The sequence below is a fragment of the Pteronotus mesoamericanus genome, unplaced genomic scaffold (genome assembly GCF_021234165.1).
Source record: "Pteronotus mesoamericanus isolate MK-2021 breed Mesoamerican mustached bat unplaced genomic scaffold, CSHL_Meso_final contig_52, whole genome shotgun sequence".
NCBI classification, from domain to species: domain Eukaryota; kingdom Metazoa; phylum Chordata; class Mammalia; order Chiroptera; family Mormoopidae; genus Pteronotus; species Pteronotus mesoamericanus.
The window spans coordinates 17,005,710-17,019,795 of NW_026555189.1; the positions used below are offsets into that span (position 1 = coordinate 17,005,710).

The 14,086-nt window shown below is 39.0% G+C and overlaps 1 protein-coding gene across 2 annotated transcripts in view; it reads left to right on the top strand.

Moving 5' to 3' along the window:
- Window positions 1–14,086, top strand: part of CDH8 (cadherin 8) — a 318,790-nt gene that overhangs the window by 99,371 nt on the left and 205,333 nt on the right. The window lies entirely within an intron of this gene.

Below are 14,086 nucleotides of genomic sequence, written 5' to 3' on the forward strand. Positions count from 1 at the left end.
CACAAATGTACATATTAGAATGAACTTACTTTATTCAAAAGAGAATATTCTTGAAGGTTGAAGTAAAGAGATGAGAAAGCCAAGTACAGTATTCTCACCTCATCAGCAGTGGATACATTTCAAGACCCCTAATGGATGCCTGTAGCAGGGAAGAGTACTGAGCCTTTAACGCCCTATGTTTTTTCCTAAACATCCATACCTATGATAAAGTGTACTTCCTAAATTTGCCACAGTTACAGATTAACATCAGTAACTAACAATAAAATAGAATAACTGTATCAAGGTAGTTTAATAAAAGTTTTGTCAAGGTAGTCTCTCTGAAAATATCTGGAATTTCCCATTTAATATTTTCCAACCACAGTTGACTACAAGTAACAGAACCCATGAAAAGCAAAACTACGGGTAAAGAGGAACCAACTTTTGCAGCGCTGAAGCTGGCAGGCATTATTGCATTGTTGAGCGCACAGTTATATAAAGCATGATGTCTGAGATTTTCTCAGTTTGCTTTTAGATTCAGGGTCCCTCTAGTAATGATTGATATGTACTGAAAAGTCGCTTTATGCCAGAAGCTATGTTAAATGCTTCTAATATCCACAACAATCCTACAACATTAGTAGTGCTATTAACTTCCCTACTTCTCATTATTTTTAAATCAGTAAATGGGGGAAATTATAGCTAATCCAAATCCAGATATTAAGTGGAGGAGCAGGGATTTAAACTTAGACCTTCGACTCTACCTCCCCTGGGTTTAACCAGTATGCTTGACTAATCTTGCATAATATCTCTGGGGAGCTGGGTTTATGTGAGCGCTACGATTCCGCTGCATAGTAATAACCGTTAATGTTTTTCCAAGGTGGAAGTGCTCTGGGGGCCAGCATACTTTGCAAACTGAATTTAAAAACTGGGATGGGATTTGGATAAGGAGAAGTATGGGAGAAGTTTTACACAATTGTCAAGATAGGAATATAAGCACTTTAAAAATGTAAGAACAATACATCACACAGTAATTTAAAACAATGAAATTAATTAAGAATAATGTGGTGAATAACTGGGGGCCAAAGTGCCATTAATACGCTAAAGGTAAAGACCAAAGAGAATAACTGGGATCTACTCTAGATAATGCAAAAGGAGAATGCATGCTCCACAAAACAATAATGGCCAAAATAGCAGCGGTTCAAGAAATGACTTAGTAAAAAATATGTCTAAGAGGCTTATAACTGAAGAGGTTATGAAAGTCAGTACACAATATACAACGGAACACACTCTTCTTAAAGGGTAACTCAGCCGAAAGGAAAATGTGCAAATTTGAAAATAATTTAAGGCTCTTTCCTTCTATGTGGTGTTCTCATTCTTCTGTCTTCTCTTATCTTTAATATTATGCCTTTTCTTTGTGAGTCTGTCCTTTTATTCTAAACATCCTTAAATTCTCATTTGGCAGAAGGCCCGTGTAAAATACATTCTATTGCTTTTCTATGTTTTTATTACCTTTCATTTGGGAAACATTTTATCTTAGAGAAAAGTTGCAAATGCAGTTGTCCAAATCTGTTTTTCCCAAACTGTTGGAGAGTAGGTGGCTGATACGAAGCCCATCACCATGAGATGCCTCAGGAAGTCCTTCCCACATGGACATTTCTCTACACAGCACAATACAAGCACCAAAATAAGGAAATTCATTTTGCTGCACTATTGCTATGGAATGCACCACCCTCAGTAAAGTATCTCCAATTGTCCCAACAATGTTCTTTACAGTAAAAGGATCAAATTCATGCATTACCCTGAGTTCACCTCTCTCCCTCAAATTCTAAAGCAACACCACATGGTTCAAATTTTTTTCTCTTTTTTCAACACTGAGAAAGTTGAGGGTATTTTTTTATGCTCTACATATTTTTCACTTAAATGACCTTTGTGCCTTCTGCCTGACCTCTGACTGCCACACACAAGTGTTGGCCTGGTCTTCCATTCTTGCCTCCACCTCCCTGCCCTCACATGCATTCCTGCCTGGCCCACCCACACTGAAGGGCTTTTGCAATAAACAGTTCAGGTGGCAGGCAGACAGTCCGGAATAGAGGCAGGAAGCTATATCCTACTCTCTGCTTTTGTAGTCCTCTGTACCTAAATCACTTCTTAATATATGATGGACCTATGGCAACATCTTTCAATCCGTATTCACACTAGGTTTACTGAGAAGTCAAATTTAATGGATGAACACTGAATTAAAGAAGGCAAAATGGTTTCTGTACTTCAGTCTTTAGAGTATAAATGTATTATACTTTAATAATAAGTTAGCTCCCCAGACCCAATTGTGATTTGCAGGTATGCATATGTGAGAGGGGACGTCCCACACCACAGCAGGCAATTCTTGCACACCTTCGGGGTGTCCTACAAGTTCCACTCAAGTCTGACACTGTCATCCTAGAGACAGCGTCAGATTACACAGACTCAGGTGGTCCTACCAGGTGGCGTACCTGCCCTGGCCCCACTTCAGAGGCCAGTTGCCAATCCAGGTTGACACCTGAGCTTCTAACCAACAGGCTATAAATCAGAGGTCCTCAAACCCTGCCTCTTTGGGTTCGATTACTTTGCTACAGACCTCACAGACATTTGCTAGAATGGCTCACAGAACTCATTAGATTATCCGTGTATTATAGAAGGCTGCAATTCAGGAAGAGCCAGATGGAAGACATGCATAAGACAAGGCACAAGGGAAGGGACAGGGAACTCCCACTCTCCCCAGGTCTCCAGCGGTTCATGTCTGCAGTGCTCTCCGACGCTACCCTTTCAGTTTTTGTGGAGGCTTCATCCATGCTTCTGAGCCGTTGCATCATGGGCTGCTGACAGCTGATTCAATCCCCAGCCCCCGTCCCCTCTCTGGAAACTGTCTCTATGTAATGCCACGTGTTAATTCAGCATGCAGTTAAATAGTGAAATTTGCAATTTCTGAGGACTGAAATGAAAATTATAATAGCTATAGCTTACATGGATTATTAGCTTGTTATTCTTGTCACTGCTCAGTACATGTGTTAGTCCTATGTAAAGAAGATTCCCAAAGTCATAGTGAAAGATTCATTTTAAATTCGTTTTTTATTATTAAAGAAAAAAATTTACATAGTCCAAGCTTAAAAGATTAAAAATGTTCATGCTGACAAACAATCTTAAACCTAGCATACTTTTTTCTTATATTTAGAGGTTGTGGCTTCCTTTTTCTCTCTCAGCTAGATAGGAAGAGGATTCGGCAGATTTCTCTATTTTAAAAGAGAGAGAGAGGCAAAGTAAAAAAGTCAAACCCATATATTGATGGATTTGATTATATTTTTGTCTTATTCAATTCAGAGTGATGGACAAAATTGAAACTCTTTAGGAAAATGTGGCAAGGAAATCATGAAGATTTAAATAAACACCCTCAAAAGACATCCAGCTGGTCTACCTGATATGAATACATGTAACAGCTGTGGTCCCCAAACTCTGAGATGGGGTGAGGATTATGCAGTTTCTATTATGTTTAAACAAGCTAAACCCCTAGAAGGATATGTAGACAGTTGGCTTGATAGCTGATTTCTTTTTTAGTACCATATGATAATCCTTTGTCTGGATTTACCAGTTTGTGTGTTCACCTGCTGAGGGACATCTTGGTTGCTTTTAAGTTTTGATAATTATGAATAAAGCTTCTATACACAAACAAAAAAAGTGAAGTTACTAGAGTATTCAAATGGGAAAGTTATTGACAATTAACTGTAAGAGGTATGTAAAATGTATTAATTTTCCAAAAGGCATTATGCTGCTTCCACATTTTGACTAGGAACAAATTTGGTGTATAGTATGGGAATATAAACAAGGTTTATTTGAATGCCTTCTGTGATGAAGAAAACTCCTTCCATCAAATTTTGCTTTAATGCTTACTCTGTTCTCCCTAAATTATAAGATGCTATTTCATTAATCAATTATTGATAATGCAATCATATAATTAATCAATTATTTTGTTCTTAATGAAACTCTGACTATTTTTAGGATCTTATAATTGTTAACTCATATCCCTGATATCTTTAAGGTTAAAGTTCTTTGATCCAAATATCAACCCATAAAAACATGCTAACACAGGTAGAATGGCTTAGGGAATTTTATTATAAATTGTATATATGCTTTTGTTTCTCTTTAGATCAAATTTTATGGAAATCCAGCTTTTAGTAATTTGAAAACAGTTAAAATTCTAGAACTATTTGTTATAGGGTTGACTCAGGAGCCTCAGATTCTATTACCCTGATAGAAAAGATAGATATTTTCAGTGGTCTCCTCTTGTATATTTGGTCTATAAATTTAAGAATTTCAAGTAAGAAGTTGAAATCTTTCAGTTCTTTCTAGAAGACGAATTCCCAATCACTAGCCAACCAAAAATTCTTCAGAATGGTATAAATCACCAGAAAATACAAGTACCTCATTTGATTTTACATGTTACAATATTGGCATCACTTTTTATCAGTACTATAGAATACTCTGTAAAAAATGTATTTGCGTAAGTTACATATAAGCCTGAAACTTGACCCTACTGACAACAAATTTAACAATCTCTGCCCCTAAGCCCCCCACCACAGGTGAACGAAGTCACTCCAAGTGGAATGGCATCTGGTGCCTCAGTCTAACTGAGAGACCTGTGTACCCCATTCATGGGTATCTATCTCATGATTTAAACTGATGTTTCAGAGGATTAAAATTACAGCATTGATTCAGCGTGAACAATATCTAAGTGAAGAGGCAACATTGATTTTATATCTCAACCTGTACCTTTAAACCAGATCAAGCAATCAATATACCAATTAAACAATGGTTTACAGCCCTAGTTGTAGCAAGAGCTAATACTAAAGCTCGGTTTCTTTCCCTTTTAATTTTTCCCTCCACTGTGTCCCTGTGCTTGCTCATTAGATTTAAACCCAACTTAGTTGAACAACAGCTTTATTTTCAATTTGGTTATCTTACTGCTGCCTCTTTAAGTTTTTCAGAAATATGTCTTTTACTCCCTCATATTTTGGCCCTTCTTATTTCTGGATTTATTGATTAATCTTTCTGACAATTGCATCTCACTTCTCTGTACTCAGAGAGGTGTCCTATGGCCAACACTTCATCCAGGCCTACCGGAGCGCTTCTGAGGAAAGTAAGATTTGCTTTCTACTCAAATAATCTTCTGGTACTTCGAATACGGAAAAGTATACTCACATCAGAGAATCTGCACTTACCCTCATGAGAAAAATCAAAACACTCTAGAAGACCTTTGTTATAAATGGAAGATTGAGACACCAAGGTGGGATTCTACCCAGACAATCCCATGATCCTGTTGTCTCTCTTGTCTCTTTGCTCTCGAACGAGACTTGATATTTTTGGATTCAACATATTTATTGATTCTATGGGCAAAGGGCAAATTGTTCTTAAATTATTCAAGCCCTGTCTGTGTCTACAGCTCTGTGAATTAGCATCAGCACTTGCAGTATTATGAACTTTTTGTTATATAGCTGTTTCAGGAAATGATGAATTAGAGGGATTGAGGAGTAAAAGCTCAGAGAGTTCAGCCTTTGCCCACATTCGCCCGTCAGAGAAATGAATCCACTGCATGTCAGGGCAGGTCTCACACACACATTTGTGAAATTCTGAAGTCTTGGCTGAAAATGAATGTGGGACACTGTTGTCAATATATTTTTGGTGTATGGCAGCAATTTTCAATGTTTTTCATCTCATGGCACACATAAACTAATTACTAGAATCCTTGGGCATACTAGAAAATATATTTTATACCAATCTGACAAAAAATAGTAGGGATAATTTTGATTCATTCACACCAGACAGCTATTGTGGTGTTGGCTGTGGTCATTTTTTATTTGATAGTCTAAGGGAAAAGAGGTCAGTGCTCCTGGCTAAATAGTCAGGTATTGCATGTTTTAAAAATTCTTGCAGCAAATAGGTTGAAACCACTGGTGAATGGCATGCTTTTCTCAGAACCCTGCTTCTCAGAGCTCATAGTGGTTCCTAAAGTCTCTATGCACATATTAATACTATTTTTTAACTTTAATATATGTGTATCATGGGCTTAATCATTGTGCTCCCTAGATTCACTGAACTTTAAAAATTGCTGTTAGATCTTTAGACCCTTTTGGGTGATAAGAACACAGGGCAATATGCTGATCATGCATCATAGAAATGTACACTTGAAACCTATATGATCCTATTAATTAGTGTCACCCAACAAATTTAACTTAAAAAGTTATTTTTAGACTGAAATGCTTTTATTTCTTGGTTGATTAAATCACAGTTTTATGAGATAATTATGCTTTTCCCCCTATTTTTTTTTTTTTACCAATACCTTCACAGAGAAAAAAGATGATGAAGTGTATGTGGCAGGACAGCCACATGTGTAGATAAACACAGAGATCAATGCATAGAAAATGGTAGAGAAGATATGCAAACTGTTAAAAGAATGAAGGATAAAGAAACAAATGTAGACTTATCACAAAAAAAGATATAACGTGTGTGTGTGTGTGTGTGTGTATTTGATATGTAATTAAATATCCTAAAAAAAGACAAAAATAGTTACACGGTGAGTCTGTAGATGAAGCCATATGGATGGTCTCAGGTATATCTTTTATTCTAAGGGAACGAGATTTCATCCCTTGTGTCTGTATTCGAAGAGTTTAAAGTCAGTAAAATCATATTTGTGGCCATATTAAAGAAGATTTTATTCATTTTCTTTTGGTCAGGGAGTGTGAGACCCAGAAATCCTCTCTTTATAACCATGTCAAACTTTTTCAGATCTCATCATTATCTGCCAATTATGAATCATTGCAAATCATAAAAGCGGTTTGAGTTCAAGAACTATGACGGGGGAGTGAATGGGGGGAATTCATAAAATAAAGGTCTTTGAAATAGGTGTTGGAGTGTCCGTATGTATTCCTTCTGAATCCAAAGCAATGTTATTCACTCGAGGCTAGCATAATGAATAATTACTTTATTCCTACATAGAAATTAATATTTAATGTGTTTATGCCAAACACTGTTCATGCGCATTCATTTAATCCTAATAACCTTATGAAGTGAATTTTGTTACTCTCACTTTTAAAAAGAAAACCGAGGCACACAACCGTAACGCAGCTTACTGCAGCTGACATTACTGGTAAAGAACGAGAGCTCCCCAACAGACCAGGAGAATCACTAATGGTCCACAGAGTAAGAAGGAAGTCGTGACAGGGCTTACCCATTTGCAGGTACAGAGCTGCTGCAGAAATCTGGGCAAAGCTGCTGTCACTGCTTAGGGGGATGGGAAGGAAAGCGGAAGGTGAAGTGGAGGAGACCAGGAACACAGTGGAATCCAAGAAGACACCCTGCAGACTGTGTCTGTCTCTCCTCCTCAGTCTTCCATGTGGTGGGGAACCTGCGGAGGAGAGGGTGCCTTTCTCCGAGGGCTGCACAGGATTAGGAGAACTGAAGGAGCAGATCCGATAGTTGTTGAAGGAGCTGCGAACTGGGATTCTGCTCTCTGCCAACATGGTGGACTTGAAAATGCTGAATTTAGCATGAACTGCCCTGGTACCTGATACCCTGAGCTGACTTTCTATCTGCCTCCTCCACTTCTGCCTTTAAAACCTCAGGCCAAACCTAATCAGCACAATACAGTCATCCCTTGGTATCCACAAGGGATTGGTTCCAGGGCCCTCCCAAGGATACCAAAAGCCATGGATGCTCATGGCCCTTAGGTGGCCGTCTACAGTCCTGGGTTCTGCATCTATGGATTCAACAAACAGTGGATCCTCACATGGCACAACCCCAGGCCGACTGTGTATGGACAGGAATTCTGGAAATACAATCCCAGATTATCTAACGAGGGACCGAAGCCATGACAGATACTCTTTATTTAGATTCCACTATAGGCTAGATACTGTGTAAAAACACCATAGAGATTTTTAAAAGGGTGTATTATATATATCAAGTATACAATGTCACGGGTAATTGTTGTATATTATAAATTATATAGCATATAGATCATGTTACTATCACATTTTTACTGTAAAGATGTAAATAGAATGAATTTGTGTTATGAACTGAAATGTGACCCCGACATTCATATATTGAAGCTCTCATGCACCAGGACCTCAGAATGAGACTCTAGTTGAAGGTAGCGCTTTAAAAGAGGTAGCTAAGGTTAAACGAGGACATCCGGGCAGGCCCTAATCCAATCTGACTGGTGTTCTTACATGAAGAGGGAATCTGAATGCACAAAAAGACACCAGGGACACAAATGAACAGAGGGACAACCACCTACCTGAGAGGCAGCAAGAGAACAGTCACCTGCAAGTCAAGGAGAGAGACCTCAGGAGACATCAACTCTGCCAACACCCTGCTGTTGGACTTCCAGGCTCTGGGGCTGTGAGAAAATGCATTTCTGTTTTGTAAATCACCCAGTCTGTTGTATTGTTATGGCAACCGTAGCAAACTAATACAGTTTGGCCAAATTAACTTAATTAGGATGCCCTTGAGTCAAAATGCAAAATCGAGAGACTTACTCAATCAGGTACCAATGTTCTTTCTTCTGTAACTGCTGAGTCCATGTATCAGCCTTGAGGTAGAGTCAGATCTCCACAGACGTATTAAGTCAACATCTGTTCCCAGCTATGGAATGGTTTAAAAGGAAATTGTATGTTCAAGTATGTGGAACCTCTAGTTTTTTAAATAAGCCTTTTATTTCAGTATAGTCTAACATTTATGAAAAAGTTGTAAAATTGCACAGAGAGTTCCCACATACTCTGCCACTATTAACTAACATTTTACATTAGTGTAGTACACACTTGTCAAGATTAATGAACCCATATTAACACAGCATTTTAACAGTCATGATGAGTACTGGTTAGGTATTTTTGTAGAATTTCTCTCATTTTGGATTCGTCTCAATATTTTGTTCGTAATGAGATTGGGGTATTGTGTTTGCAGAGGAAGACGAAACAGGAAAAAATGCCATTTTATTACATTATCTCAAAAACATATTAATAAGAGATTAATATCTGTTGAGGTTAACATTGACCCCCCTGGCTGGGATATTGTTTGTCAGATTTCTCTATTATAAATTTACTCTGGTCCCTCATTTCCATTCTGTAGCCTTTGGAAAGAACTCACTATGTGCAGCACATACAAAGAGAGTAGAAGTTAAACTCCGCGCACCCGCCTAATTAATCACATTACTTGCTTTTCCCTCTTCCTCCTTCCCTCCCTCCCTCTTTCCTCCCTCCCTCTCTATTCCTTCCTTCCTTCCCTCCTTCCTTCCTTCCTTCCTTCCTTCCTTCCTTCCTTCCTTCCTTCCTTCCTTCCTTCCTTCCTTCCTTCCTTCCTTCCTTCCTTCCTTTCTTTCTTCCTTTCTCTCTCACTCTCTCTATTTCTTCCTCAGTATATACTCAGTTACTCTATATTTTGGATTATAATCCAATACAACTTTATTTCTTTACTTAATTTACTTTTTTATCTTTAGCCATCAGGAAATCCTTTGATTGTCTCATGTGTATTTTCTTTTCTTTTCTTTTTTTTTGGTTTGTTTTTTAGAACTTAATTAGTTTCTTGCATTGCATGATGCTCCATGCTCTTCTTGTATATTTATCACCTCAATTATAGAATTAGCTATTTCTCCAAGGAGCCCTGTTTCCTTTTATTAGGGTGTTAGAAATCAAGATCTAAGCATTAAGTGTACTTGCTGCTACTAGATTGATTTTGCTTCTAGGCCCTCTCAGCTGACAGAGGGAGAACAAATATATACATAAACATGTATATATGTGTATGTGTGTGTGTGTGTGTGTGTGTACATACATATTAAGACTGCTCCTTTTGTCCCTATCCCCTTCAGTATGTTTCAAAAGTATAGTTATAATGTGGTTATATTATTTTGTCACAATTTGCATTCCATCCAGGGAAACCCCAACATCCTAATTTTCAAAAAAATGTACATATATTAAGGTTCACTCATTGCTCTGTGAGATTCTAATATTTTGATAAGCACATTGTGCCATGTGTCTATCATTACAGTATCATAATTGTACTGCCTTAAAAACAATCTCTTGAATTTCCCTATTAAGCTTCTTTTCTCCCTGAGTCCCTAGCAACCACTGATCCGTTTACTGACTCTTTAATTTTGCATTTTCTAAAAGGTTATATAAATGGAATGAAAGAGTATGTAGATCTTTAACTTAGTAATGTTAGTAATATACATTTAAGATTTGTTTTCACCTGGCTCAGTAGTTCACACCTTTTATCAACTAAATAGTATTTCTTTGTGTAGTTTACCACAGTGTTTGTTTTCACTTAATCCATTCACTTACTTAAAGCTATTTGGGTTGCTTTCTGTCTTGTATGACTATAAAGAAACAAGGTAAACGTTCACGTACAGGTTTATGTTTAGAAGTAAGTTTTCAGTTAAGTTGGGTAAAGAGCTAGGAATATGACCACTAGATCCTATGGTAAGATTTTATTTACTTTTGTAAGAAAATGTAATTGTTTTAACCAAAATACTGACCACACAGCCCTATCACTAATCTCTAAAATACTGTAAAGATATCCGATATTGGTTATCATGCAAAAAAAAAGAAAAGAAAAATGGTAGGAAACCTGGAATAGAAAGCAATCCATCAATGTAGAGATGAACAGAAGGACTTGAGTGGGTTCCAGTAACCACAGTCTAAGTAGACACTATCTTAAAATGTCAGATTTCAGTGCTTTTAGGAAATGCTACCCAAGGGGATTTTTATTTTTCCTTTCTTCTGGTTAAAATCGGTCCTCCTGCTTCTATACTTTGACAGTGTTCATGAGCACAAGTTGCTGATTCCATTGCCGCTGTGCTGAGTCCTGCTTTATGAGCGTTTGTGGGGAAAGGGAATGGACCCAGGAATGAGTATGTTGTAGTCGACAGCTATGCCTGGAGACTCTCCCACTTTTGAGGCTGCTGGGAATGCCCTCGGAGTGTCTAACTCATAGTGTGTTTATTCTCCTGTGACAGTCCACCATTGACCATATGTAAAATCAGCAGCCAATGTATATGAAGCTGCTTCTGTTTTGGGGCACAGACATTTGTCCAAGTTTGGTTCAAGTGGGCTTAATCCCAGGTGTTCACCATGCAGACTCAGGTTGTTGATATCGTATCTTTCCGAGTAGCTCAACATAGAAATATGTGAACTTAGGTTCACATCACGTAAGATATCAAAGACATCACCTTTTCATTGTATATATGAGAGAAGCAAAGAAAAGCCACACTTCTCAGAAAGGGGAAGACACGAAGCAGGTAATAAGGAGAAGAAAAAAGGAAAGACGGAGATTTCTTGTTAGATTCCTTAGTCTCTGGTTCTAGAAACATGCTGAGTCTCTGACAATTTCCATCTTTGGCTCCCGTGACATCCCTACCTATCCATACAGGATGACTCACAAAGGGGAAGGACATACTATGCTTCTTAAAAGCAAACATTTCTTAAGACATATTCTACTGGATGCTGCAGTTACCAGTGAAAAGGGGGTATTCAAAGGAATTTTCATCTATTAGAACAGGCATATAAAAGTATCTTTCTCCCTGGCCATGTAAACAATGTATAAAGATGATAACTATTCCCACTCAAATTCTGTGCAGTTCCTCCTTATATGGATCCAGAGAATAGATTATTCTTCCTTTGTCTCCTTTGTGAAAGATCATGGCTCCCCACAGCAAGGCATGGTATGGATATTAGTTATATGTAGTGTATATCTTCATAATATAGTAAGCTTAAAAGAGGAAGTTATTTCCCCTTTATCTGCCATTGACGGCTGCCCGCATGAAAACAATGCACTGAAATGTTACATTCCTAGGAAAGTTAGAGCCAGACCGGGGCTGGGATACCCCTCTGCTGGGCTTATGAAAGGATCCTGCATCTCTTTGAACTGGGAGAGAAAAAGAAAATGAGAAAAGGAATATTCTCAGTTCAGTCTGAAAAAAAGCCTCTTCATGCTGAGAGCGATGCCACTTCTCCATCCATTTATATTCACAGATCCTAATAATGGATGTAAGATAACCTACAGTCTCCTGTGCTTTGTTCTTTTAAAAATTACTCTCCAAGAAAAACCGGTTGATCAAGACTGAAAACAAAGGGCAAAATTCTTTCCCGTGCATGTCTCTAGTGTCCTTGTCCTTACCTTCACAGAATCATCTGACTATTGATAATCATCCCAGGATGATGATTATTATTATTTTTCTCTGGTATTGCTATCCCTAAGTAGTTATCAGAGCTGCCGATACCATCAGGTGGCAATGAAATAGTATCAAACAATCCCCACACATTTATGGATGTGTAACAAGTTGCAATGTTACAATGAAAGGAAAGGAGAGGTGCTGGCATCTATCTTGTCTTAGGGGTTCTTCTGGGGTCTCCCAGCTCCAATCTATGTGATGTAAGTGCATGGGGAGGGCCTTGTAGGGGGGCAGCCCCCAAGGAAAGTATAAGACCAAGCGACCTGAGCCTGGCATTGCCTCCGCTACTTGATTTTGCACTAAGGGCTTTGGCTGGCTAGGTATTTTGTAGGCATAGACAGCAGTGCCTGTTTCTGTTCAGGCTTTTCTACCTGTTCGCCTTTTCTGCCCCCCACCCCCACCCACAGTTTTTAAATTCTGTATGGAAGAGTGACACCTCAACAGTAAAATGCATATGGGAGCACCCGCTCCCTCGTTGAACAGACTTACGTAATCAGCACCCAAAAAGAAAATCAGAGCGGTACCAGCCCGGCAGAATCCATCCTGACGCCTTCTCCCTGTTGCTATTCCCCCGGAGTAGCCGCTCTCTCCGTTCCTAAAAGCATCGGGAGCTTGGGCCAGCCGTGTGGTCTCATCCACCACTTTTGCTTTTGTGTGAGGCCTCTTCTCTCGATGCCCCAGACAAGCCCGAAGCTGGGTCTACCAAACCTAACGGACGTGAGAATGAAGCAGGGAATACAGTGGTTATAACATTCGTTTGTCCCAGCTTCCGTTGCCATCCTCTCTTTTTTTAATCCTGGCTCTGGAAGGTGACCTTAATATTAGGTATGTTCTTTTGGGTAGCCTTTCATTAGGTACCTAGCTCAAGGCAGCTAAGTGGGGACTCCCGGGCCAGGGCCAAGGTTGCGTTCCGGCCGGTCCCCACGCGGCCCCTTTGTTCCGCTCGTGGTCTGTCTGCACCAGGGGGCACCGAAGAGGCCTGTGATTGGCGTCAAATAAATGCCACCTTTTTCCTGGTAGGAACTCACTTATTAAAACTACCTTCCTTCTGACAAAAACAAAATAAGATGACTCTTTTGCCTCCCCCACTTTCTTTATTTTTGTTTCAGGCCCATTGCTTCCGTTTCCTCCAGTGTTATCACCAAGTACATTTGACGTCCATTTCTGGAGCACCTGCGCTTACAGGCAGTGACATCACAGAGACAGAAGCTGTGCTTGTAGATGGGAAGGCTCCGTGGCTGAGGGTATTTTTCTGGAGTCAGCAGGGCTTGTGGTGGCTCCCGGCTAGTTTTATTTGAGCGCAAAACTCCCTTCAGTGTCTGGAGATTCACCTCCAAACCTGTGGCCAATATCAAATACAACATTAACCTACATGGAACCTACCATGTTAGAGAAATCTTTATCATTTTATGTATGTCACCTGTCATTTAAAAAGGAAACTTTATTTTACTACCAGTACCATAAATAGAAGAGCAACACCAGATAAATATGATGTTGGATTAATGTAGTATAATATATTCATGTTATTAGACAAATAATATACTATGTATAAGCCATATGTGAATATAGGAGTAAATTAACTTTGGTGTGGACACCCTGGCCTGCGGAAGGTTCTTATCCTCAGGATTGCTTGGTTTTTGCTGTATAAAGGGCTATTGGCAAATAGCAGAAAGGTATTAAACACAAACTAGCATAAAACTGAGAAACTGCCTGTAGCGGAATTAGAATGGTTTGAAGGAGAATTGAATAGACATATGTCTGTCACAGTGGATTTGACATTCATTAATGCTGATTCCTGTATACCTGGAGTGCCCTGCGGGAATGCTTCTCGTACTTGGCAGAGCAACATGTCATGCAGAATGC